This window comes from Scyliorhinus torazame, chromosome 7 (genome assembly GCF_047496885.1).
Source record: "Scyliorhinus torazame isolate Kashiwa2021f chromosome 7, sScyTor2.1, whole genome shotgun sequence".
In the NCBI taxonomy this organism is placed as follows: Eukaryota; Metazoa; Chordata; class Chondrichthyes; order Carcharhiniformes; family Scyliorhinidae; genus Scyliorhinus; species Scyliorhinus torazame.
This window is the reverse complement of record NC_092713.1, coordinates 131,935,071-131,962,771: the sequence shown is the minus strand read 5'-3', so window position 1 is coordinate 131,962,771 and position 27,701 is coordinate 131,935,071. Positions and strand designations below refer to the sequence as shown.

The 27,701-nt window shown below is 53.8% G+C and overlaps 1 long non-coding RNA gene across 2 annotated transcripts in view; it reads right to left on the bottom strand.

Annotated features, from left to right (window-relative positions):
- Nucleotides 1-324: 324 nt before the first annotated feature.
- LOC140427325 (uncharacterized) overlaps nt 325-27,701 on the bottom strand; it is a 59,389-nt gene continuing 32,012 nt past the window's right edge. Inside the window, exon 4 of one of the 2 annotated variants that reach the window (XR_011948471.1) lies at nt 325-614. This is a non-coding gene — a long non-coding RNA (uncharacterized lncRNA). Of the gene's footprint in view, nt 615-22,705; nt 22,959-27,701 lie in introns of those variants that run through there. The other variant, XR_011948472.1, reaches the window with a different exon arrangement.

The window sequence follows — 27,701 nt, the reverse complement described above, 5'->3', positions numbered from 1 at the left end:
TCCATAGAACCCGCCTCTCACGGTCTCACGATGAGCTTTCTGTGTCCCCTAGAATAAGGCGGACCATAATCGACAAGGCGCCAAAAGATGGGCGGGGGAATCACAGACATTCGGGTTCGCACCCCTCTCTGAGGAGAGGGCCTTGCAACCCACGGGGGTGGCTGAAGAGAGGACCATGGCTGCGATGGAGGGTGGCATGTGGCAATCAAGTGCGAGTCCAATGCAACCCAGATGACCCAATACCAAGTGAGTAACCCCTCTCCCACAGATCAGTCCTTCCCAAGAACTCACCCCATCTCTTTTGTCTTGCAGACTCACCATCAGATTAGGCCAGGCCATCTGGGATTGCTGCCCCCCAGTCAGATCCTCAGCACAGGCCCAAAGCACCACTCCGGGGAAGACATCCATGTTTCGACACTGCTTTCACCATCCACCATCACAGAGATTATTACTTCGGTGGGTAATGTTAGCGATCAGGCTCCTGGGTCACCTTCTGGTAGCACCACACACATACTGCAGCACATCAGATAGAGGCAGGGACTTCCGAGGGAGCGGCTGGTCAGAGCGCTGCCTGATCCCAGGGAACAGCTGTCATCCAGTCAGGTGTCGCGGTTCTGGAAAAGATGATGCCATCACTGGTGCAGGTGCAGAAGCAGAGACAGAATCTACAAGAGAGGGTGTCAGTAACCTTCCAGCACCTACAAATAAAACTGGAAAAGTACAATCACCTCAGTTCTGGTCGCCTCATTTTAGGAAGGATGTGGAAGCTTTGGAAAAGGTGCAAAGGAGATTTACCAGGATGTTGCCTGGAATGGAGAGTAGGTCTTACAAGGAAAGGTTGAGGGTGATAGGCCTTTTCTCATTAGAACGGAGAAGGATGAGGGGCGACTTGATAGAGGTTTATAAGATGATCAGGGGAATAGATAGAGTAGACAGTCAGAGACTTTTTCCCCGGGTGGAACAAACCATTACAACGGGACATAAATTTAAGGTGAATGGTGGAAGATATAGGGGGGATGTCAGAGGTAGGTTCTTTACCCAGAGAGTAGTGGGGGCATGGAATGCACTGCCTGTGGAAGTAGTTGAGTCAGAAACATTAGGGACCTTCAAGCAGCTATTGGATAGGTACATGGATTACGGTAAAATGATATAGTGTAGATTTATTTGTTTTTAAGGGCAGCACGGTAGCATTGTGGATAGCACAATTGCTTCACAGCTCCAGGGTCCCAAGTTCGATTCCGGCTTGGGTCACTGTCTGTGCGGAGTCTGCACGTCCTCCCCGTGTCTGCGTGGGTTTCCTCTGGGTGCTCCGGTTTCCACCCACAGTCCAAAGATGTGCAGGTTAGGTGGATTGGCCATGATAAATTGCCCTTAGTGACCAAAATTGCCCTTAGTGTTGGGTGGAGGTGTTGACTTTGGGTGGGGTGCTCTTTCCAAGAGCCGGTGCAGACTCAATGGGCCGAATGGCCTCCTTCTGCACTGTAAATTCAATGATAACCTATGAATAATCTAGGACAAAGGTTCGGCACAACATTGTGGGAAGAAGGGCCTGTTCTGTGCTGTATTTTCTATGTTCTATGTTTTAATCGCCTTCAGGCGCAGGAAATGGTGAAGTCAATGGGTTGCATTCTCCGATTCTGAGACTAAGTGCTGATGCTGGTGTGGGGACGCTACCGCTTTGCGACCGAAAAAACGGTGCAAATCGGCCATCGATTCCCCGTCTGGAGGGGGGCTAGCAGGCACGCAGCGTAGAGCTTCCGGCTCTAGCTGCCAATACGGCCGGAGAATTGCCGGGTCCGTGGCCGCGCATGCGCACGCCGGCGGCCTGCTGAGGCTACGCCGTGCAACATGGCGCAGACCGCACGAGGACCGACCTGCCAAATAGTGCCTACCTTTGGCCAGGCTCGTCACCCCTGGACCACCTCCCACCAGTGCCTCCAGCCCCTGCCAAATCCCCACCTGCCCGTGAATCGGCTCTCCCCCGGCTGTGGCGGCGCTAGACTCAGTCCGCAGCTGCCATGCCGAGTTCCCGAAAAAAAATAGCATGAGAGACCCATGCCGTCAGGAACTCTGCCCATCGGGGGCGGAGCATCGGGGGGAGGGCCTCAGGTAACGTGGGTTCTCCGGCCGATCGCCGAACGTGATTTCGGCGTCAGAGACAGGAGAATCCCGGACAATGTGTGACACCCAGGCCAAAACCCAAAGTGTGGTGTTCGCAGTGGAAGGCCTGCGGCAAGATGTCAGAGCCATGTGTCAAGACATCCAAGGCTTGGAGCACATTGCGCTATCAATGGCTGAGGATCAGGACACGGAAGCCCAGTCACAGGCGGACATGTCCCGGGCACACATGGACATTGCTGTGGTGCTCCAGAGCTTGGCCCAATCACAAAGAGTCACGGCCGGGCACTGACTGACCTTGGCCAGAAACAGAGGGACATGTCACAGGCAAAGAGAGACATGACTGCGGCAGTGAGGGACGTATCTTACTCGCTGAGGGACGTGTCCCAGTCTAAGTATACCGTGGCTGAGGGCATCAAGACCATGGCTTAGACAAGGGTGGGCCTCCAGGACTGAAAGTGCCCGTTGACGTTGGCGCCTACGGAGCTCAGTCTGGCCTCACCTCCATCCCTTGGAGTACTCGGGTACCAGCGAGCATCCCAAGGGAGGAGGGAGTGATGGGGTCCATGCTGTGCCTCTCACAGGGGAGGTGTTGGACCACCTCAGCCCTTCCGAATATTCCCCCCCCCTCCCCCAGCTGACACACACTGGCGCATCTCATGGGCAGCGGGAAGAACATGATGACACATGGTAACCTTTGACATCTGAAGGTCGGCTGGACCGTCCCAGACCCAGGCCCTTCAGAGGACGACTGCCAAGGACATCACAGGTCAGGGAGTGAAACAAGCAGCAGGCCGCCTCCACGTCTAATATGCTGTCTGGGGTAACACCGAGAAGGAGTGGTAGGCCTTGGAAGGTAAGGAAGATAGATGACACCTACGGTAACATGGATGTCGTAGATAGGAGATAGTTAGGAGTAAGGGGACACCATTGTACACAATCATCATTAAGCACGATTGCATCACCTGTGTGACCTGTTTGTAACCTCTGTTAGATGGATGTGAAGGATGGGCTGGAGCTTGGTGTTGTGCATCTGCCAGGTGGACCCATGACACATGAACGTTCCACATAGTAGCACCCTCACCGAGAAGGGCAGGGCATAGTGGCAGCAGTGTGAGCCAGCCTTGTACAGCATCTCTCGTGAGTGAGCCCTAACCATTTGCATCTCCCGCAAACCATCCTGCCTGCCTCCAAAACTTATGGACCTGTGAAATGAATCTTTCAGTACATAGGGATCACTCGGGCGGAGAGTGGTATGTTATCCTCAAGACAGAAATATAACTTTGTCATACATTGAGCAATACCAGACCACATCCCAAAGTGATTCCCATGGACATGACCCATTGGTGCTGCTCAGAGGCAACACCCTGATGTGCTGCTGGTAGAAACCTTGGAAGTGGGAGGGGGAGCTGTGGTAGAGGGCAGGAGTGGAAGCTAGGGGAAAGGTGGAGTGAAGGACTGAGGGAGAGGGAAGGGGTGGAAGGACTGAGAGAGAGGGAAGGGGTTGTCGAGCTGAGGGAGAGGGAAAGGGTGGTTGGACTGAGGGAGAGGGAAGGGGTGGAAGGACTGAGGGAGAGGGAAAGGGTGGAATGACTGAGGGAGAGGGAAGGGGTTGTCGAGCTGAGGGAGAGGGAAAAGGTGGAAGGACTGAGGGAGAGGGAAGGGGTGGAAGGACAGGGAGAGGGAAGGGTCGGAATGACTGAGGGAGAGGGAAGGGGTGGAAAGACTGAGGGAGAGGGAAGGGGTGGAAGGACTGAGGGAGAGGGAAGGTGTGGAATGACTGAGGGAGAAGGAAGGGGTTGTAGAGCTGAGGGAGAGGGAAGGGGTGGATGGACTGAGGGAGAGGGAAGGGGTGGAAGGACCGAGGGAGAGGGAAGAGGTGGAATGACTGAGGGAGAGGGAAGGGGTGGAAGGACTGAGGGAGAGGGAAGTGGTTGTAGAGCTAAGGGAGAGGGAAGGGGTGGATGGACTGAGGGAGAGAGAAGGGGTGGATGCACTGAGGGAGAGAGAAGGGGTGGAAGGACTGAGGGAGAGGGAAGTGGTTGTAGAGCTAAGGGAGAGGGAAGGGGTTGATGGACTGAGGGAGAGGGAAGGGGTGGATGGACTGAGGGAGAGAGAAGGGGTGGAAGGACTGAGGGAGAGGGAAGGTGTGGAATGACTGAGGGAGAAGGAAGGGGTTGTAGAGCTGAGGGAGAGGGAAGGGGTGGATGGACTGAGGGAGAGGGAAGGGGTGGAAGGACCGAGGGAGAGGGAAGAGGTGGAATGACTGAGGGAGAGGGAAGGGGTGGAAGGACTGAGGGAGAGGGAAGTGGTTGTAGAGCTAAGGGAGAGGGAAGGGGTGGATGGACTGAGGGAGAGAGAAGGGGTGGATGCACTGAGGGAGAGAGAAGGGGTGGAAGGACTGAGGGAGAGGGAAGTGGTTGTAGAGCTAAGGGAGAGGGAAGGGGTTGATGGACTGAGGGAGAGGGAAGGGGTGGATGGACTGAGGGAGAGAGAAGGGGTGGAAGGACTGAGGGATAGGGAATGGTGGAAGGACTGAGGGAGAGGGAAGGGGTTGTAGAGCTGAGGGAGAGGGAAGGGGTGGATGGACTGAGGGAGAGGGAAGGGGTGGAAGGACTGAGGGAGAGGGAAGGGGTGGAATGACTGAGGGAGATGGAAGGGGTGGAATGACTGAGGGAGAGAAAGGGGTTGTAGAGCTGAGGGAGAGGGAAGGGGTGGATGGACTGAGGGAGAGGGAAGGGGTGGAAGGACTGGGGGAGAGGGAAGGGGTGGAAGGACTGAGTGAGAGGGAAGGGGTTGTAGAGCTGAGGGAGAGGCAAGGGGTGGAATGACTGAGGGAGAGGGAAGGGGTTGTAGAGCTGAGGGAGAGGGAAAGGGTGGATGGACTGAGGGAGAGGGAAAGGGTGGATGGACTGAGGGAAAGGGAAGGGGTGGAAGGACTGAGGGAGAGGGAAGGATGGATGGACTGAGGGAGAGGGAAGGGATGGATGCACTGAGGGAGAGGGAAGGGGTGGATGGACTGAGGGAGAGGGAAGGGGTGGGAGGACTGAGGGTGAGGGAAGGGGTTGTAGGGCTGAGGGAGAGGGAAGGGGTGGAAGGACTGAGGGGGAGGGAAGGGTGGATGGACTGATGGAGAGGGAAGGGGTAGATGGACTGAGGGAGAGGGAAGGGGTGGGAGGACTGAGGGAGAGGGAAGGGGTGGAAGGACTGAGGGAGAGGGAAGGGTGGAAGGACTGAGGGAGAGGGAAGGGGTTGTAGAGCTGAGGGAGAGGGAAGGTGTGGAAGGACTGAGGGAGAGGGAAGGGGTAGAATGACTGAGGGAGAGGGAAGGGGTGGAAGGACTGAGGGAGAGGGAAGTGGTTGTAGAGCTGAGGGAGAGGGAAGGGGTGAATGGACTGAGGGAGAGGGAAGGGGTGGATGGACTGAGGGAGAGGGAAGGGGTGGATGCACGGAGGGAGAGAGAAGGGGTTGTAGAGCTGAGGGAGAGGGAAGAGGTTGTAGAGTTGAGGGAGAGGGAAGGGGTGGATCGACTGAGGGAGAGGGAAGGGGTGGAAGGACTGAGGGAGAGGGAAGGGGTGGATGGACTGAGGGAGAGGGAAGGGTGGAAGGACTGAGGGAGAGGGCAGGGGTGGAAGGACTGAGGGAGAGGGAAGGGTGGAAGGACTGAGCGAGAGGGAAGTGGTGGAAGGACTGAGGGAGAGGGAAGGGGTGGAAGGACTGAGGGAGAGGGAAGGGGTGGAAGGACTGAGGGAGAGGGAAGGGTGGAAGGACTGAGGGAGAAGGAAGGGGTTGTAGAGCTGAGGGAGAGGGAAGGTGTGGAAGGACTGAGGGAGTGGGAAGGGGTGGAAGGACTGAGCGAGAAGGAAGGGGTTGTAGAGCTGAGGGAGAGGGAAGGGGTGGATGGACTGAGGGAGAGGGAAGGGGTGGATGCACGGAGGGAGAGGGAAGGGGTTGATGCACTGAGGGAGAGGGAAGGGGTGTAATGACTGAGGGAGAGGGAAGGGGTTGTAGAGCTGAGGGAGAGTGAAGAGGTTGCAGAGTTGAGGGAGAGGGAAGGGATGGATGGACTGAGGGAGAGGGAAGGGGTGGATGGACTGAGGGAGAGGGAAGGGGTTGTAGAGCTGAGGGAGAGGGAAGGGGTGGATGGACTGAGGGAGAGGGAAGGGGTGGAAGGACTGAGGGAGAGGGAAGGGGTGGAATGACTGAGGGAGAGGGAAGCGGTGGAATGACTGAGGGAGAGGGAACGGGTTGTAGAGCTGAGGGAGAGGGAAGGGGTGGATGGACTGAGGGAGAGGGAAGGGCTGGAAGGACTGAGGGAGTGGGAAGCGGTGGAAGGACTGAGGGAGAGGGAAGGGGTTGTAGAGCTGAGGGAGAGGCAAGGGGTGGAATGACTGAGGGAGAGGGAAGGGGTTGTAGAGCTGAGGGAGAGGGAAAGGGTGGATGGACTGAGGGAGAGGGAAAGGGTGGAAGGACTGAGGGAGAGGGAAGGGGTGGAAGGACAGGGAGCGGGAAGGGTCGGAATGACTGAGGGAGAGGGAAGGGGTGGAAGGACTGAGGGTGAGGGAAGGGGTGGAAGGACTGAGGGAGAGTGAAGTGGTTGTAGAGCTGAGGGAGAGTGAAGGGGTGGATGGACTGAGGGAGAGGGAATGGGTGGATGCACGGAAGGAGAGGGAAGGGGTGGAAGGACTGAGGGAGAGGGAAGCGGTGGAATGACTGAGGGAGAGGGAAGGGGTTGTAGAGCTGAGGGAGAGGGAAGGGGTGGATGGACTGAGGGAGAGCGAAGGGGCGGAAGGACTGAGGGAGAGTGAAGGGGTGGAAGGACTGAGGGAGAGGGAAGGGGTTGTAGAGCTGAGGGAGAGGCAAGTGGTGGAATGACTGAATGAGAGGGAAGGGGTTGTCGAGCTGAGGGAGAGGGAACGGGTGGATGGACTGAGGGTGAGCGAAAGGGTGGATGGACTGAGGGAGAGGGAAAGGGTGGAAGGACTGACGGAGAGGGAAGGGGTGGAAGGACTGAGGGAGAGGGAATGGGTGGAAGGACTGAGGGAGAGGGAAGGGGTGGAAGGACTGAGGGAGGGGGAAGGGGTGGAAGGACTGAGGGAGAGGGAAGGGGTGGAAGGACTGAGGGAGTGGGAAGGGGTCGATGGACTGAGGGAGAGGGAAGGGGTGGAAGGACTGAGGGAGAGGGAAGGGGTGGAATGACTGAGGGAGAGGGAAGGGGTGGAAGGACTGAGGGAGGGGGAAGGGGTGGAAGGACTGAGGGAGAGGGAAGGGGTGGAATGACTGAGGGAGAGGGAAGGGGTGGAAGGACTGAGGGAGAAGGAAGGGGTGGAAGGACTGAGGGCCAGGGAAGGGGTGGAATGGCTGAGGGAGAGGGAAGGGGTGGAAGGACTGAGGGAGAGGTAAGGGGTGGAAGGACTGAGGGAGAGGGAAGGGGTGGAAGGACTGAGGGAGAGGGAAGGGGTGGAAGGACTGAGGGAGAGGGAAGGGGTGGAAGGACTGAGGGAGAGGGAAGGGGTGGAAGGACTGAGGGAGAGGGAAGGGGTCGATGGACTGAGGGAGAGGGAAGGGGTGGAAGGACTGAGGGAGAGGGAAGGGGTGGAATGACTGAGGGAGAGGGAAGGGGTGGAAGGACTGAGGGAGAAGGAAGGGGTGGAAGGACTGAGCGCCAGGGAAGGGGTGGAATGGCTGAGGGAGAGGGAAGGGGTGGAAGGACTGAGGGAGAGGTAAGGGGTGGAAGGACTGAGGGAGAGGGAAGGGGTGGAAGGACTGAGGGAGAGGGAAGGGGTGGAAGGACTGAGGGAGAGGGAAGGGGTGGAAGGACTGAGGGAGAGGGAAGGGGTGGAAGGACTGAGGGAGAGGGAAGGGGTGGAATGACTGAGGGAGAGGGAAGGGGTGGAAGGACTGAGGGAGAGGGAAGGGGTGGAATGACTGAGGGAGAGGGAAGGGGTGGAAGGACTGAGGGAGAGGGAAGGGGTGGAAGGACTGAGGGTGAGGGAAAAGGGTGGAAGGACTGAGGGAGAGGGAAGGGGTGGAAAGACTGAGGGAGAGGGAAGGGGTGGAGGGACTGAGGGAGAGGGAAGGGGTGGAAAGACTGAGGGAGAGGGAAGGGGTTGGAGGGCTGAGGGAGAGGGAAGGGGTGAGAAGTTTAGGGAAGGTCGATTCTGTATGGTGTGGGGGGCGGCGGGATTGAAGTAAAGGAGAGGGGGTGGGGGAAAAAGTTATGGAACATGTGGGGAAGCTGCCGGGACCCAGGCCCCCTAGTTGGTAAATTTGGAGGTGATGAATTTGTCCCATGTGTGGTGACCCTGGTTCACATGGTGGGCCTCCTGCCCTGCCCTCTCAGGCTCTATGCTGGATTCTTCTGAGCACCACCTCGTCCTCCTCCTGAGATGACACCTGTCATTCTTCCTCTTCCTCCAGCATGTTGCCCCTCTGCTGCGCAATGTTATGAAGGACGCGGCAGGTCACAACAATGCTCGAAATGGTCTGTGGACTACATTGGAGCGCCCCACCAGAATGGTCCAGGCATCGGAAACGCATCCTGAGCAAGCCAATGCACCTCTGCTTGCTGCATGAGCGCTGTTAGAACGGTTCTCTACCTCATTCTGGGGCCTCTACATGAGCGTCATTCACAATGACTTCAGCGGGTAAGCCTTGTCACCCAATAGCCAAACCCTTACCCGAGGGAGTGCCTCGTGTTACTAACTTTTGGTTGGTTCAATTGGCTCTGTTTTATAACCTTTGCTCTAGAGTCGCCAGGTATCTTTATGATACCACCATGAGGTTCAAGTTCAAGTAATGATCAATAACTCAATACACCAATTAGTAAGATTCAAATCAAAGCACATTTATTATACACAGTAATCGCTACTCATGCATAAACTCTACTTTCTAGGCTATTTCTATCACTAACAGGCCTATACTTAGCTTCAGACTGGCCCACCAGGTCAGGGGAACTAATGGCCTTTCGTTCGGGTTCTGAGTCTGCGGGATTCAAAAGCTGGTATGGACTGGTAGCTAGGAGCGCCTATCTCGTAGCGAGCGTTGACTTGAGACTTACGTTCTTTGGAAGCAGCTGGACAGGCCACTATCAAGGGTTGGTTCGCGTTGCTGAGTGACCCTGTCAAGAAGGACGATTTGAACTTGGGGGCTTTACTTTATAGTCCCCAGGGGCTTCACGCCTTTCGGGGCGGACCCCGTACCTGGTTTCAAGTGATTGGACTTTGTTCTAATCGCTTGGTTCGATTTCTCCAATACTGGAGTGTTTCCCTGATCGCTGGGCGGTCTTTAGGTGTCCGTTAACCTCTTTTGTGTTGGCTCCTGCTGGCGCCGAGGAGTCTGGCTTGGCCTTGTTTATCTCAAATGTTTCGATTGTTCCCGGGGATTGCTACATTATTATGCAGATGGCTGCTTTTATCGATGCTGTCTGGGCTTTTGCAGAGTCTAATACACAGTAACTTGCACCTGCTAGTTTTTGCCTGTGTTGGCTGAATTTCCCTGCAGCCTTTGCTGTTCTCCATTTTACGTCGGGAATTGGCCAACCCAGGTGGCTATACTCGAAGGTGTCAGAAACTGGCGAGTGCACCGGCATGTGTTCCTCGCACAGGCTGCTTGGATAGCGGATGCAGATGTGCATAATATGCAGCTGGTGGTCGCACACCAATTGCACAGTCATGGAGTGGAAGCTCTTTCTATTGATTAAGGGCACCCCATGTCAAATCAGTGTGCCATCCATGCCATTGATCACCCGCCGGACCTTGAGCATGCCATGATCAGGACAAACCCAGCAGCCTGGGCATGCGGTCCGATGTCTGGGTGCGTAGGGCATCCATCACAGCGTAGATGCACCTGTACATGTCTGTTTGCGAGATCCCACACGTGATCCCGCTTGAGACATGGAATGAGCCAGAGGTATAAAAGTTCAGGACGACCCTACATGCGAGCTGGCCATTCTATCACACGGCCCCACCGAACCGCTGGGGTGGCAGAGATGAGGACGGGGCGGGGGGGTGGGGGTGGGGGGGTGGGGGGGGGGGGTGGAGTGGGACAGGGGTCAGGCACCAGAGCAGTGAGCGCTGGGTGACCTTGGGTCCCCTCTGCGCCCCCTCTGCGTCCAGCCCAGACCAGCCGAACCCACCCCTCACACCCATCTCACAGAGCACCGAATCAGGTTGTAACGTTGTGTTTAATATTAACAAATATATACAGCATTGTCCTCTCCCATATTGCTGTACTGTGCCCTGCACCCGTGCCAACTTAACTGGTGTCAACCTTGCTGGCCTTATGGGCCCTAATGCTACTGCTCGGTGGATCCCCAGGCACTACATCAGGGATGGAGGCGGCCTGCTGCGATTCCAGCCCTGTGACCTGGGTCTCCGTTGGCAGCCGTTTTCTGAAGCGACCGGGCTTGGATGGGCCGGTTGCTGTTTGGGTGTCCCAGGTGACATGGTGCTGCCCTTTTCTGCCCACTGCCCACTCGATGCGCCAGGGATGGGAGGTGGGGGGCGGGGGGGGGGAGTCACCGACAGGGGCCCCAGCACCTCCTCCTCCCACAGGGTGTCCAATGGCCACCGGGCTACTCCATGAGATGAGGGTGTAAGCGGAGCTAACCCCTGAGGCTTCCACACCATCTGGCGCTACCAATCCTGGAGGCCCACGCCCGCCCCGACCAAGGGTCTCGATGCTTGTGGCCATGGAGCACAACGGGTGGACCACCTCCCTCTGGGACAGCGCCACATCATGGTGAGAGTATGCCAGCACTTTCTGGGTCTGTGCCACATGAGCCAGTGACTGCGCCACACCCCTCTGTGCCTGTGCCACATCAACCAGTGCCACCACAGAGGAGCTCAGGAATCTGGCAGCATCTGTAGGGAGAGAAAAGAGCTAACGTTTCGAGCCCAGATGACCCCTTTGTCAAAGCTTTGGAATGAGCCAGGCCACTATGGGGGCACCCCCTGGGGCCAGATCCCCCCGCGCCCCCCGAGGACTCTGCAGGCCTCCCGTGGAATCAGGTCCCGCCGGTAAGGACCTGTTGTGATTTATGCCGGCGGGACCTGCCGAAAACGTGCGGCCACTCGGCCCATCGCGGGGGGGGGGGCGCTGCCCGCAGCCGCCGACTGGAGTGCCACGATTCCCGCCCCCCCCAAAACCCCGGCGCCGGAGAATTCGGCAGCCGGCGGGGGCTGGCTGACTTTTGGCCCCCTGACGTTTGGCCAAAATCTTCGCCCCAAGGCCTCCACCATGGATGTCACCCGTGTGGTGTTGGCTTGGGTGGCATGGATGGTTGGCACCACCTCCTGCTCCTGCAGGCGGTTCAATTTCTCCAACTGCACCTGCAGGTGCTGGATGGTTTCCGACACTCCCTCACGTAGTCCACGGCTCTGCGACTGCACCTTCACTATAGACGGGAATATCTTCTCCTGAAACCCATCTGGATGGCAGTTAGTCCCTGGGTTCAGGCCACCCTCCAACTGTCCATCCCTCAGGGCTTCTTACCTCCACTTGCTATGCCGCAGCACGTGTGTGGCGCACACCAGATAGTGCTCCAGGAGCCTCTTTACTAAATTGCCCAACCGAGGTGAGTGTCCCTGGGATGGTGGAGGGTGTTGAAGACAGCTGTGATGAAAAGTTAGTGTCGTCCTGGGCTGGTGCTGTGGGGTGTCTCCGGCTGCGGGTTGAGGGCTTTGTCTGTGTCCCTGTCCTCCTCTTCCTCGCTGCTCTCCTCCTGAGGTTGGGGTTATGGTTGGGGCCAGGGTCGGGGATCGCAAGAAGGGCTCACTCATCACCAGGTGATCCTGCAAGACACAAGACATGATGCATGATTGGACCATGGGTTGAGATGGCATGTGGTGGTGGAGGAGGTAGTGTACGAGGGGTGGTGGGGCTGTGGAGGGATGGAGACGTGATAGTGGGGGTGCGTGTCATTGGGAACCGCAACTCAGCGGGATCTCATTTGCATGCCCAATGTCGGCATCCGCATCGGCGTCTGGCCTCTCCCCAGGCCCACCGGCCAGGTCCAATGCTCGCTGCTCTGCTTTGGTGAGGGTCCATGGTCCGGCGGTCCCCCTCCAGTTTTCCACCTCGCTCAGCGGTTGTGCGCTGCCTTCTCCTGTTTGGGGGGGGGGGGTGCAGACAGAAAACGCATGGTGTTACTCATGCATATGCATGCAGCACAGAGGGTGGTAGCTGGTGAGCTTCGTGGCCAGGACACCTGGCCATGGCGGCCGGTATGGGTGCTGGCAGGTGGTGCAGGATGGTGTTTGGTTGACACCTGGGTGGGGGAGAGGTGGGGTTACGGGTGTGTGGGTTAGGGGTTAGTGCCAGAGGCACAGTGCTGCCTACCCATGCTGGTCACCCTGAGGAGGCCGGTCCTGGCGGTGTTGCCCACAGTGCTCATGAGCTCTCCCATCTGTGCCCAGGCCCGGTGCACGGTGATGGGTGGCAACTGCCTCCCCACCCGGGGTACAGGGTGGCCTGCCTCTCCTCCACTTCATCAAGTAGGGTTTCCAACTCGGCATCGGTGAACTGCGGTGCCGCTCTCCTTGCTGCCATCTTGTTGGCTGGGATGGTGTGCATGGGGAGTGGAGTGCTTATATACAGCTGCAGCTGGTCAGCATCTATTGTGTCAATCAGACACCGTTTTCCATTGGAATTGGTTGTCTTCTGTCATGTGAGAGTACCTTTAAGATCTGGGTGTTTATCAAATAGCTGTAGTGGATGTACCTTTAAGAAATGGGTGTTTATCAAATAGCTGCAGTGATGTCAGAGTGTGGGTGGAGCTGGGCTGTCTTTCACTTTCGTTTTTGAGCAGCCAGCTACAGTGTGTTTTAGTTTTGTTTTCAGAACTGGATAGCTGCAGGCAAAGAAAGCAGCTGTATATTGATCTCTCTCTGCAATCTAAAGATTGTTTCCAGGTCATTTCAGGATTTCAAAGTAATACCTGTTTCTGTGGAGAATTCAAACCTACTGTCTTTATGTAAAAAGGGTCTTTTTGTCTTATGGATGTTCTTAGGAAAGTTATGAAGGGTTACTTATAGAATATTGTATCGGTGGGGATTATTGGTGTTGATAGTTGTTAAGATATTCACTGTGGGTTTATAAAGTGTTAACTGGATTCATAAATAAACATGGTTTTGTTATAAAAGTATTTTAGATCTCTGTTGCATCACACCTGTAAAGTAGGCCCTTGTGCTCCCCATAACCACAATCTATTAAAAGTTGTGGGTCAGGTGAACTCCATGATACACTTTGGTGTTCTCTAAACCCTGGCCCATAACAGTTCCACGTGGCACCGTTGCTAGCCCCTTGATGATCGCTGGATTGATCGAGGAATGCCACAATTTTACTGTCATAAATAACATCCGATTCAGTTCCGGCATCAGCACTTAGTTTCTGGCATGGACACTCCCGCCATGAGTTCTTAGAAAGATGGGCACGGATTTGTGAAGCAACAGCCTATTTAAGGACTTTGAAGGGGAAATTGAGGATGGAGATGAACCAATACTTTGAATGTATAGCGGGGTCAGGAGGGTATTTTTTGAGGTGATGGGTGACCTGGAAGCTGTGTGGGGCCATGTACCCTTCATCCCCCCTACCATCACCACCCATCAACCTGAAAGCCCCCACACAGGTCCAATGAAAGTCGATCCCTTTAAAAATTACTGCATGCGTGTCGGTGCAAACGAATTCAAAGGGACCATGGGCATAAGTAAATCACCTGTGCACTTTATAGAGGGAATGTCTGTAACTTCGAGAAGGGAAGCAGTACCCGAGGGAGAGGGAACCTCAAATAGTCCCAGTAAGATGGGAACCAGGAAGGGAAGCTGGGTGGTCAGCACTTTGGTGGGGATGAGGGATGAGGGACCGGGAGGTGGGTCTCATGAACAAGCTGAGCTTGGAGACAGTCAGGCAGGAGATGGGATAAATGCGATTTCAACACTAGGATATCGGGGAACGTGAGACAAAGTTTGATCCGGTGGGCTACTGGAAGGGAGGAATGCAGAAGAGGGAGCTGGAAGAATGGTCTTGATCTTGGTGGCAAAGCTGTCCATGAGCTGTTGATGGAGATCAGGGTGAAGGAGCCTTGGAATGTGATTTAAGAAGGTGGAGATGAGAAACCAGTGATTATTTTCTTTGCCTTTCTGGATAATGATAATAATGGTCAGTTTTAGTAAAGTAAAGCAAGACCCGATAATGTTTTATGTGGTCCAGTCAGATTTGATGATGGATAGTTTTCCATCACAGAACTTCAAACGAGCCTCCGTTGGACTTAAAGGAGTGGAGATGAGGGGCACTGTTGGTAGAATAACGAGTGTGAGAAAGAGTATGTTTTTAATGGGGAGAGGAACATCAAAGGCGTTGGAGAGGCTGTGATTTTTGCAGCTAAGTAGCTGCCGAAATGTCATGATGAATCGTGGGCCAGTCGCTGAGATTATGAAAGGATTGTGGTGAGGGAAAGTTTCTGAGGGAAAGATGTGGGGAGGGGAAAGAGGAATGTGGGTGGAGAGCAGCATAAGGAAATGTCCCGAGATAGCCTTATCGGTGATGGTTACAATGGGAATATAAGCTCACATGAGGTGGTAAGGTCGAGGGGGTGGCAGTGAATATGAGTTGGAGAGTTTGTACGAAGGGCAAGATTTATGGAGATTTATTGCAAAAAAATAACTTGACTCAGCATTGCGGCATTTTTGTTTCCAGGTGTCAGTTTCGATTTCTTAAAAAGAAATACGAGAAATGTGCCTGTTTATGAGAAATTCACGGTAACGTAGTTTACGTTCAACAGGTTGAGTTATGGATGTTTGAGTCAGATGTTCTGGTCCTCACTGCCTATGCTTTTGTCAGCTACACCAGTGTCCAATTGTTAATCCTCTGCCTCCAATCGGTGGTTAGGAATAATTGCCAGGAATAAATCAGGATGCTTTTTGCAGATATTTTTTAACTCATTGCGAAGGCTTATTTTTAATTACAATTAATTTGCTCTTTTTTTGCGATGTTTTATGGCAAACCTCAGAACTGTGGCAGGGATACAAGAATGTGCCATTCAGAATGGTACAGCACCCGTCTAATCTCTCAAACTAAATTTGTCAATCTGAGTTGTGCCACTGGGGGGCAGCACGGGGGGGGGGGAAGGGAAATGGAGGGACTCCATAGGGTGGCAGGGTGGCACAGTGGTTACCACTGCTGCTTCACAGCACTCGGGACCCGGGTTCAATTCCTGAATCGGGTGACTATATGGAGTTTGCACTTTCTCTCTGTGTCTGCTCGGGTTTCCTCCGGTTGCTCCAGTTTCCTCCCACAGTTCAAATATGTGCTGGCTAAATTGGCCCTTTAGTGTCCAAAGGCTGCCTAAATTTCCCAAAAGTTAGGTGGGGTTATGGGGTTACAGGAATAGAGCAGGGTATAGAGTGCTCTTTCAGATGGTTGATGTAGACTCGATGGGCCGAATGGCCTCCTTCTGCACTGTAGGGATTCTACGAACTACATTCTGAACCAGACCGCCCCCCCCCCCCCCAAGTCATTGCCCCCCCAAAGAAAACAAAACATGAGGAACAAATGGTGATTTAAAGGTGCCATTATTCAGACTAAGTGAAGGCCCCATCTGCTCTCTGAGGTGAACATAAAATATTTCATGTCACTATCTCGAAGCTGTGCTGGAGTATTATCCCTGAGGTCCTGGCCAATATTCATTCTTCAATCAACATCACAAAAGCAGATTATCACATTCATATTCGTGGAAGTCTGTTGTGTGGAAAATTGACTACTGTGCTTCCCACATTACAACTGCGATCGCACTTCAAAAATATTTCACTGATTGAAAAGCATGTTGGGATAGATCTGAGTTTGTGTACAATGCTACATAAATGCACGTCTTTCTTTTTATGTTGCTCTCTTGCACATCCTAGTGGCCGACTTCACAGCTACACTGAAAGGCGTTCACCTGGATTCCCCCGCACTCAGATGGAAAATTCTGCGTGGTTGAAGAGAAAGGGGGAAAACCTTGATGACAGCGCACAATATTGCTGAGAATCCAAAGTAGGTCATTGGCAAGTAAATAAATAAATAAGTGTTATTTTTCCCTCAATTAAAAAGCTGACAAGTATGACTCACTTCCAGTGGCTCTGATAATATCAAAGCCAAACTGAACACTTTGGAACATTGTGGGTGGCTGAAATGAATTTTCTCTCAGCACCCAATCACGCAGAAAAATAAACGGTTCTGTACAATGACAGATAAAGCACAGCGGACTCGTCTCCCTGTCAAAGCATCGACTTCCAGTCAGGTTTTGTTTGACCTCAATGATTAATTCATATGGCACAGTGGAGTATCAGGTCACTGGGGGCAGTGGAGAGAGGGGGAGAGTTGGCGTGATTAAGAATGCTTGGTGGCCTGGGGATCAAGAGCATTCATGGCCTCTCCATAATCCCACCACCCCCAATCCATGAAAAAAAACCTCACATTTCGATAGCAACCTACTTAACCTCGCAATGTTGCATAGTGCTTTACAGCCAGTTAAGTATTTTTGAAGAGCACTTTTAAACTATCACACTATTGTATAGCAAATTGCAGTCAGCCCTTCATATGTCACAATATACTGTGCTTAGAGGAAAATGTCCTTCTGCGCTGGGTAGGTGGGCATTTTTCTCTGTTCCCCAAGTGTGTCAGCCTACCCTTGGCTATCCATTCAATGACAAGTCAGAGAAGGGTCCCTCGAATTCATTCCTGGGATGAAGAACATACCCTGTGAAGAGAGGTTGAACAGGTTGGGCTCATACCCATTGGAGTTCAGAATGATCAGAGGTAGAAGTTTCAATAGGGGAGCATTTCGGGAACAGTGACCACAATTCAGTAAGTTTTAAAGTGCTGGTGGACAAGGATAAGAGTGGTCCTAGGCTGAATGTGCTAAATTGGGGGAAGGCTAATTATAACAATATTAGGCGGGAACTGAAGAACCTAGATTGGGGGCGGATGTTTGAGGGTAAATCAACATCTGACATGTGGGAGGCTTTCAAGTGTCAGTTGAAAGGAATTCAGGACCGGCATGTTCCTGTGAGGAAGAAGGATAAATACGGCAATTTTCGGGAACCTTGGATAACGAGAGATATTGTAGGCCTCGTCAAAAAGAGAAAGGAGGCATTTGTCAGGGCTAAAAGGCTGGGAACAGACGAAGCCTGTGTGGAATATAAGGAAATTAGGAAGGAACTTAAGTAAGGAGTCAGGAGGGCTAGAAGGTATCATGAAAAGTCATTGGCAAATAGGGTTAAGGAAAATCCCAAGGCTTTTTACCCATACATAAAAAGCAAGAGGGTAGCCAGGGAAAGGGTTGGCCCACTGAAGGACAGGCGAGGGAATCTATGTGTGGAGCCAGAGGAAATGGGCAAGGTACTAAATGAATACTTTGCATCAGTATTCACCAAAGAGAAGGAATTGGTAGATGTTGAGTCTGGAGAAGGGTGTGTAGATATCCTGGCTCACATTGAGATCCAAAAAGACGAGGTGTTGGGCGTCTTGAAAAATATTAAGGTAGATAAGTCCCCAGGGCCTGATGGGATCTACCCCAGAATACTGAAGGAGGCTGGAGAGGAAATTTCTGAGGCCTTGACAGAAATCTTTGGCTCCTCACTGTCTTCAGGTGATGTCCCGGAGGATGGAGAATAGCCAATGTTGTTCCTGTGTTTAAGAAGGGTAGCAAGGATAATCCAGGGAACTACAGGCCGGTGAGCCTTACGTCAGTGGTAGGGAAATTACTGGAGAGAATTCTTTGAGACAGGATCTACTCCCATTTGGAAGCAAATGGACGTATTAGCGAGAGACAGCACGGTTTTGTGAAGGGGAGGCCGTGTCTCACTAACTTGATAGAGTTTTTCGAGGAGGTCACAAAGATGATTGATGCAGGTAAGGCAGTGGATGTTGTCTTTATGGACTTCAGTAAGGCCTTTGGTAGTCTAGTACAAAAGATGAAGTCACATGGGATCAGGGGTGAGCTGGCAAGGTGGATACAGTACTGGCGAGGTCATAGAAGGCAGAGAGTAGCAATGGAAGGATGCTTTTCTAATTGGAGGGCTGTCACTAGTGGTGTTCCGCAGGGATCAGTGCTGGGACCTTTGCTGTTTGTAGTATATATAAATGATTTGGAGGAAAATGTAACTGGTCTGATTAGTAAGTTTGCAGACGACACAAAGGTTGGTGGAATTGAGGATAGCGATGAGGACTGTCAGAGGATACAGCAGGATTTAGATTGTTTGGAGACTTGGGCGGAGAGATGGCAGATGGAGTTTAATCTGGACAAATGTGAGGTAATGCATTTTGGAAGGTCTAATGTAGGTAGGGAATATACAGTGAATGGTAGAACCCTCAAGAGTATTGAAAGTCAGAGAGACCTAGGTGCACAGGTCCACAGGTCACTGAAAGGGGCAACACAGGTGGAGAAGGTAGTCAAGAAGGCATACGGCATGCTTGCCTTCATTGGCCGGGGCATTGAGTATAAGAATTGGCAAGTCATGTTGCAGCTGTATAGAACCTTAGTTAGGCCACACTTGGAGTATAGTGTTCAATTCTGGTCGCCAAACTACCAGAAGGATGTGGAGGCTTTAGAGAGGGTGCAGAAGAGATTTACCAGAATGTTGCCTGGTATGGAGGGCATTAGCTATGAGGAGCGGTTGAATAAACTCGGTCTGTTCTCACTGGAACGACGGAGGTTGAGGGGCGACCTGATAGAGGTCTACAAAATTATGAGGGGCATAGACAGAGTGGATAGTCAGAGGCTTTTCCCCAGGGTAAAGGGGTCAATTACTAGGGGGCATAGGTTTTATGTGCAAGGGGCAAGGTTTAGAGTAGATGTACGAGGCAAGTTTTTTTACACAGAGGGTAGTGGGTGCCTGAAACTCGCTACCGGAGGAGGTGGTGGAAGCAGGGTCGATAGTGACATTTAAGGGGCATCTTGACAAATACATGAATAGGATGGGAATAGAGGGATACGGACCCAGGAAGTGTAGAAGATTGTAGTTTAGTCGGGCAGCATGGTTGGCACGGGCTTGGAGGGCCGAAGGGCCTGTTCCTGTGCTGTACTTTTCTTTGTTCTTTTTGCACCGAGGCACAGTGGAAAGTATTGTTCTGTGTGCAGCTCAGGCAGATCATTCTGTACATGAAAAGAAAATACATAACAGGGCAAACTTAAAATACACAATGTAAATACATAAACATTGTGTGAAGCATACAGGAGTGTAGTCCTACTTGGCAGAGAAGATGTGTGAAGAGAATTTATTGAAGGCAGAATTGACAGATGAGGGAGTCGAGTGTTATGGGAGGTAGACAGGGCAGTAGAATTGAGACCACAACCAGGTCATTCATGGGGCGGGATTCTCCAGCTGTGTTCTCCCAGCGACTGGAGAATCCTGCCCGAGGTCAATGGAGTTTTTCATTGTCGGCGTCTCGTCCGTGGTGATCTTGCAGCGGGCAGGGTGGAAGAATCCAGCCCATGATCTTATTGAATGGTGGAGCAGGCTCAAAGGGCCCGAATGACCTAGCCCTGCTCCTGAGCCCTATGTTCCTAATCTAGACCTGTGCTGAAAAATTGGGCAATTGGGGAGGTGGTGGCGTAGTGGTCTTGTCACTGGACTAGTAAACCAGAGATCCAGAGTAATGCTCTGGGGACCCAGGTTCAAATCCCACCACTGCAGATGGCGAAATTTGAATTCAATAAAAATCTGAAACTAAAAGCCAAAGGATGACAATGAAACCATAGTTGATTGTCGTAACAATCCATCTGGTTCACGAATGTCCTTTAGGGAAGGACGTCAGCCCTCCTTACCTGGTCTGGCCTACATGTGACTCCACACCCACAGCAATGTAGTTGATTCTTAACTGCCCACTCATGGGCAATTAGGGAGGGACAATGTAATAATCCACGGGAGGCAGGAGTTCCGTCACCACACCAGTATTTATTTGTAATAACTATATACAAGAGCAGCTCCAAACAGTGTGCTAGCATTCCAGTCAACTTAAGACTGCCTCACAAAGCCTACACAGGTGCTTATATGGGCCCCATCAATGAGCTATCATTGAGGGAGCTCATACTCCAATTGGCCAACCAGCCTGTGACGCCCATGTCTCATAAACACATTTTTAAAAAGTAATCGATACAGTTCTCCAGTGACAGGCACTTTAGGATTTCAAACGGGGAATAAAGTCAATTTAGATTGATCCTGGGGCGAATTCTCCATTCCGGGTGTGTTTCCCGATGGGACAGAGAATTGGGCATCCGGCGGAAACTGGGATCAGTGGGTGGGATTCTCCGCAAATCGGCGGGGCGGGCAACTCCGGCGGGAAGGACTGGCGTGAACCACTCCGGCGTCGGGCCGCCCCGAAGGAGCTGAATCTGCTGCACCTTCAGGGGCTAGGCCGGCGGCGGAATGGTTTGCGCTGCGCCGGCCGGCATGGAAGGGGCGTGGTGCTCTGCCAACCGGCGCAGAAGGGCCTCCGCCGGCCGGCACGAGTTGGCGCCAGCCCAGTGCATGCACAGGGGTTTCATCTCCACGTCGGCCATCGTGGACCGTCACAGCGGCTGACGCGGAGGAATAGAGTGCCCCGACGGCATAGGCCCGTCCGCGGATTGGTGGGCTCCGATCATGGGCCAGGCCACTGTGGGGGCACCTCCCGGGGCCAGATCCCCCCCTCCCCTCCTGAGGACCCAGGAGGCCCCCGCGGAGCCAGGTCCCGCCGGTAGGTAACTGTTGTAATTTCCACCGGCGGGACTGGCCGTAAACGGGCAGCCACTCGGTCCATCGCGGGCCGGAGAATCGCCAGGGGGCTGCTGCCAGCAGTCGTCGACTGGCGCGGCGCGATTCCCGCCTCTGCCAAATACCCGACACCGGAGAATTCGGCAGCCGGCCGGCCGGGATTCACGCTGCCCCTGCCGATTCTCCGACCTGGCGGGGGATCGGAGAACCCCGCCCAGTGTTTCCAATGCTCCGACCTCCCGCTGACAGCGGGATAGGGGTTCTCGTGCCAGTGGGAGGATGCTAATGGATGCAAATGGGTGTTAATGACACATTTACATCCACTTAGTGGGCTGGGCACCCTATTCTTTGGCCTTCTGTGATTCTGAGGGCTTTAAGCACAGGTCACAGTTGTGATGCTCCCAGGTAAGTGTTGCAACTGTAATTTCTGCCATTACACTTGTCTGGTCTGTTGTCTCGCTTTATCTGGGGTAGGGGAGCTGAGGGGGGAGGGGTTCCTCTATTAAGGAAGTCCTTGTGGGAGGTCTCCCTAGTTAGGGAATCCTTGGGGGGGGTCGGGTTACCCCCCTACTTGGGGAAAGGAGGGGGCACCCAGAAAATCAGGGGTGGGTGCCTGATTTACGGTGATGTGTGGGGGAGGGTATGATAGCCCGTGGGACTTCACTATTGGGCTGCCTGCTCAAAATGGCTTCCCAACAGTGAGATTTCCTCCTGATTCCCTCCTATTCCTCACCCTGCATAAATTTGCATGGTGAGGGATACTGAATTGCTTCCTGATAGAAGAATCATCAGACAGTGACCATACAAGAACATTAAACCAGGCTGTTTATTTCATAACAATCTCCAAGAGCACAGAGGGCATTATTGTCCTGGATCAAATCAGTTGTTTAGTACAGCACAGGATTAAACTTGAGATGAGTTCTCTCGGCCTGCATGGTTCAGCTTCATCATTCACTCGCCAAGCCATGAGCTGGGGTGCGGGGGGTGGGCGTGGGGGCAGCTCACCTTATATTTAATATGGACATTACTTTCAACTTGCCCTCCAGAAGTACCACAAAATCATATTCTGATGATTAAAATGTGACCAACCACTTTGGCATGTTTTGTGGGAAAATAGTTTGACTGCAAAAGTAAATGCGAGAGATTGCTCTTGGCTTTGTGTCATGATATTGCAAGTAGGCCAAGAATCCCGAAAAACATGCTGTTACGTAATTTGGACATTCTGAATCCTCTCTGTGTACCAGAACAGGTGCCGGAATGTGGTGACTAGGGCTTTCACAGTAACTTCATTGCAGTGTTAATGTAAGTCTACTGTGACAATAAAGATTATTATTATTATTATTAATAATCCTTCATCCGTGTGGCCCAAAATTGAACACATCCAATAGCCGTACTTTTTTTAAACCGCATTTATCTTTAGTGCGGGAAGTCCAGCGGCGGGATTCTCCGAGCCTCTGCACCGATATCGCGATTGGCACGAGTGTGGAGAATGGGCGTCGATGCCGAAATCCGAAGCGCGCGCACGCACACGGTCTACGCGGCCATAGACAGAGGCCCCCGTGGCGATTCCCCAAGAGTAACTGGATTGGATTTGTTTATTGTCACGTGTACCGAGGTACAGTGAAAGGTATTTTTCAGCGAGCAGCTCAACAGATCATTAAGTACATGCGAAGAAAAGAGAATAAAAGAAAATACATAATAGGGCAACACAACATATACAATGTAACTACATAAGCACTGGCATCGGATGAAGCATACAGGGTGTAGTGTTAATGAAATCAGTCCATAAGAGGGTCGTTTAGGAGTCTGGTGACAGTGGGGAAGAAGCTGTTTTTGAGTCTGTTCGTGCGTGTTCTCAGACTTCTGTATCTCCTGCCCGATGGAAGAAGTTGGAAGAGTGAGTAAGCCGGGTGGGAGGGATCTTTGATTATACTGCCCGCTTTCCCCAGGCAGCGGGAGGTGTAGATGGAGTCAATGGATGGGAGGCAGGTTTGTGTGATGGACTGGGCGGTGTTCACGACTCTCTGAAGTTTCTTGCGGTCCTGGGCCGAGCAGTTGCCATACCAGGCTGTGATGCAGCCTGATAGGATGCTTTCTATGGTGCATCTGTAAAAGTTGGTAAGAGTCAATGTGGACATGCCGAATTTCCTTAGTTTCCTGAGGAAGTATAGGCGCTGTTGTGCTTTCTTGGTGGTAGCGTCGACGTGGGTGGACCAGGACAGATTTTTGGAGATGTGCACCCCTAGGAATTTGAAACTGCTAACCATCTCCACCTCGGCCCCGGTGATGCTGACAGGGGTGTGTACAGTACTTTGCTTCCTGTGGTAGTATGCATTTGGGGTCATGTGGGACTATGACGCCGTGATGTCATTGGCTGACAGATCCCGGGTCCTGGTTGGCCGTTGACCTCTAGCTCCGCCTTCAGGGCGGAACTAGAGGTCAACGGCCAACCAGGACCCGGGATCTGTCAGCCAATGACATCACGGCGTCACAGTCCCACATGACCCCTAATGCATACTACCACATTCACCCCTTGTTAAAAATGAACCCGGCGGGGTGATGCTTCGCATGGTGGTAAGGGTTTACAAGGCTGGTCCTGGGAGGAAAACTTTTGCATGTTATTACAGTATGTACAAGGTTTTTTTTTGTTTCGAACTATTTACAGTAATCGTCAGGAGAAAAAGACAAAATGTTCTCGTTAAAAGTCCACATAGTGTAGTGTTAGATCGACGCCACGAGTCGGTCGGGCGGTCTGGTCGTCCGTGTCGATCGCCTCGGCCCCGGTGGTGGTGGTGGTGCTTGTTCCGGTGTTGTCGCCTCCGGGAGCCTTACGGTTTCAGCTTGGGCTTCACTCCTGGTCGGGCCTGGGAGGAGGACCGATCCTCCTGGGAAGGGGGCGGTCGCGGGGTGCGGCGGTGGCAGGGAGGGGGTGATTGGTGTCGGGGGGGTGTGTGTGTTGCTGGCGGGCGCCAGATCTCGCAGGGAGACCGTGTCCTGTCGGCCGTCGGGGTACTCCACGTAAGCGTACTGCGGGTTCGCGTGAAGGAGGTGAACCCTTTCGACCAACGGGTCCGACTTGTGCGCCCGCACATGTTTTCGGAGCAAGATGGGTCCTGGGGCCGCCAGCCAGGTCGGCAGCGACGTTCCAGAGGAGGACCTCCTGGGGAAGACAAGGAGGCGCTCATGAGGCGTTTGGTTAGTGCTAGTACACAGTAGTGACCGGATGGAGTGGAGGGCGTCCGGGAGGACCTCCTGCCACCGTGAAACTGGGAGGTCCCTGGACCGTAGGGCAAGTAGGACGGTCTTCCAGACCGCGCCGTTCTCCCTCTCTACTTGCCCGTTCCCCTGGGGGTTGTAGCTGGTCGTCCTGCTCGAGGCTATACCGTTGCTGAGCAGGAACTGGCGCAGTTCGTCACTCATGAAGGAGGACCCCCTGTCGCTGTGGACGTATGCGGGGCAACCGAACAGTGTGAATATGGTGTTCAGGGCTTTAATGACTGTGGCTGCGGTCATGTCAGGGCAGGGGATGGCGAATGGGAAGATGGAGTACTCGTCCACCACATTAAGGAAGTATGTGTTGCGGTCGGTGGAGGGGAGGGGCCCTTTGAAATCCAGACTAAGGCGTTCAAAGGGGCGGGAAGCCTTAAACAGGTGCGCACCATCCGGCCTGAAAAAATGCGGTTTGCACTCTGCGCAGATGTGGCAGTTCCTTGTGACTGTACGGACCTCCTCCAAAGAGTATGGGAGGTTGCGGGACTTAATAAAGTGGTAGAACCGAGTGACCCCCGGGTGCCAGAGGTCCTCGTGGAGGGTTTGGAGGCGGTTAATTTGTGCGTTGGCACATGTGCCGCGGGATAGGGCATTGGACGGCTCGTTCAGCTTTCCGGGACGATACAAGATCTCGTAGTTGAAGGTGGAGAGCTCGATCCTCCACCTTAAGATCTTGTCCTTTTTGATTTTGCCCCGCTGTGCATTATCGAACATGAAGGCTACCGACCGTTGGTCCGTGAGGAGAGTGAATCTCCTGCCGGCCAGGTAATGCCTCCAATGTCGCACCGCTTCCACTATGGCTTGGGCTTCCTTTTCCACTGAGGAGTGGCGGATTTCTGAAGCGTGGAGGGTTCGGGAGAAAAAGGCCACGGGTCTGCCCGCTTGGTTAAGGGTGGCCGCTAGAGCTACGTCGGAGGCGTCGCTCTCGACCTGGAAGGGGAGGGACTCGTCGATGGCGCGCAACGTGGCCTTTGCGATATCCGCTTTGATGCGGCTGAAGGCCTGGCAAGCCTCTGTCGACAGAGGGAAGGTCGTGGTCTGTATTAGGGGGCGGGCCTTGTCTGCATACTGGGGGAACCACTGGGCGTAGTATGAAAAGAACCCCAGGCAGCGTTTTAGGGCTTTTGAGCAGTGCGGGAGGGAAATTCCATGAGGGGGCGCATACGTTCGGGGTCGGGGCCTATTATCCCATTGCGCACTACGTAGCCCAGGATAGCTAGCCGGTTGGTGCTAAAAATGCACTTGTCCTCGTTGTACGTGAGGTTCAAGGCTTTAGCGGTCTGGAGGAATTTTTGGAGGTTGGCGTCGTGGTCCTGCTGATCGTGGCCGCAGATGGTTACATTGTCGAGATACGGGAACGTGGCCCGCAACCCGTGTTGATCAACCATTCGGTCCATCTCTCGTTGGAAGACCGAGACCCCGTTTGTGACGCCAAATGGGACCCTTAGGAAGTGGTATAATCGCCCGTCTGCCTCGAAGGCTGTGTACTTGCGGTCACTTGGGCGGATGGGGAGCTGATGGTAGGCGGACTTGAGGTCCACGGTGGAGAAGACCTTATATTGGGCAATCCAATTGACCATGTCGGATATGCGGGGGAGAGGGTACGCGTCTAGTTGTGTGTACCTGTTGATGGTCTGGCTATAGTCTATGACCATCCTTTGCTTCTCCCCTGTCTTTACTACTACCACCTGTGCTCTCCAGAGACTATTGCTGGCCTGGATTATGCCTTCCTTTAGTAGCCTCTGGACTTCGGACCGAATGAAGGTCCGGTCCTGGGCGCTGTACCGTCTGATCCTAGTGGCGACGGGTTTGCAATCCGGGGTGAGGTTTGCAAACAAGGATGGGGGTTGAACCTTGAGGGTTGCGAGGCCGCAGATAGTGAGTGGGGGTATTGGGCCGCCAAATTTGAAGGTTAGGCTCTGTAGATTGCACTGGAAGTCTAATCCCAGTAATGTGGAGGCGCAGAGTTGGGGAAGGACGTAGAGCCTGTAGTTTTTGAACTCCCTCCCTTGCACCGTTAGGGTAACTATGCAGAAGCCTTTGATCTGTACGGAGTGGGATCCTGCAGCTAGGGAAATCTTTTGTGCGCTGGGACGGATGGTCAAAGAACAGCGTCTTACCGTGTCAGGGTGGATAAAGCTCTCCATGCTCCCGGAGTCGACCAGGCATGGTGTCTCTTGCCCGTTTATCAGCACCGTTGTCGTCGTCATCTGGAGCGTCCGGGGCTGTGCTTGGTCCAGCGTCATTGAAGCCAGACGTGGTCGTATTGGTTGAGCGTCTTCTTCGAACCCCGTGGAGCCGTCGACACTGGGTTCCGTTGTTGCCGTCCAAGATGGCGTCGGGGGTGAACAAGATGGCTGCCCCCTTGCATCGCACATGGCTGGGGGGTCACAAGATGGCGGCGGGGGTGGACAAAATGGCCGCCCCCATGCGTCGCACAGGTCTGGGGTGGTCCAAGGTGGCGGCGCCCCTCCTCGCCTCGTGGTGGCCGGGACCCAAAATGGCGGCGCCTGCGGGTCGCACATGGGGCGCTGGGGGGGTTGGGGAGCGTTAGGAACACGCAGGACTCCCTCTTCTCTGGGGACAGCGGTGGCCGGGACCCAAAGTGGTAGCGCGGCGGGTCATACATGGGGCGCTGGGGGGGAGGTTGGGGAGCGTAAAAGGCGTGCAGGGCTCCCTGTTCTCCTGGGACAGCGGCGACCTCCCGGGACCGGCACACAGCCGCGAAATGGCCCTTTTTCCCGCAGCTCTTACAGATCGCTGCGCGGGCCGGGCAGCGCTGCCGGGGGTGTTTCGCCTGGCCGCAGAAATAGCAGCGGGCTCCCCCGGTGCGACTTGGCGTTTGAACCGCGCAAGCCTGTGGGGTGTCCGGGGGGGGGCGTGGGTTTCTCGCGACGGGTGCGTACGGAGCCCAATGGGCTGCCGCGTGGTCGGGGCCGTAGGCGCGGGCGTTTCGCGCGGCCACGTCCAGGGAGGCTGCTAGGGCCCGTGCCTCTGAGAGTCCTAGCGACTCTTTTTCTAAAAGTCTTTGGCGGATTTGGGAGGAGTTCATACCTGCTACAAAAGCATCGCACATTAACATGTCCGTGTGTTTATTTGCGTTCACCGGCGGGCAGCTGCAGGCCCGTCCCAAAATTAGTCGCGCGGCGTTGAATTCATCTATCGATTCTCCGGGACTTTGCCGTCTCATTGCGAGTTGATAGCGAGCGTAGATCTGGTTTACTGGGCGAACATAGAGACTTTTTCGTGCTGCGAACGCCGTCTGGAAATCCTCTGCGTCTTCGACGAGAGAGAAAATCTCCGTGCTTAACCTCGAGTGCAGGACCTGTAGTTTTTGGTCTTCTGTGACCCGTCCGAGGGCCGTTCTGAGGTAGGCCTCGAAACAAGTCTGCCAGTGCTTGAAAGGTGCTGCTGCGTTCACTGCGTGGGGGCTGATCCTCAGGCATTCCGGGATGATCCTGAGCTCCATAGTCCTTTAGTCACGCTTAATAAATTGTAGCGCACAAAGACTCCAAGAGACGAATAGTGTGAAGTCGATGAGGCTTTATTAAGCGTGACTGTTCCCCCGCAGTTCAGTAG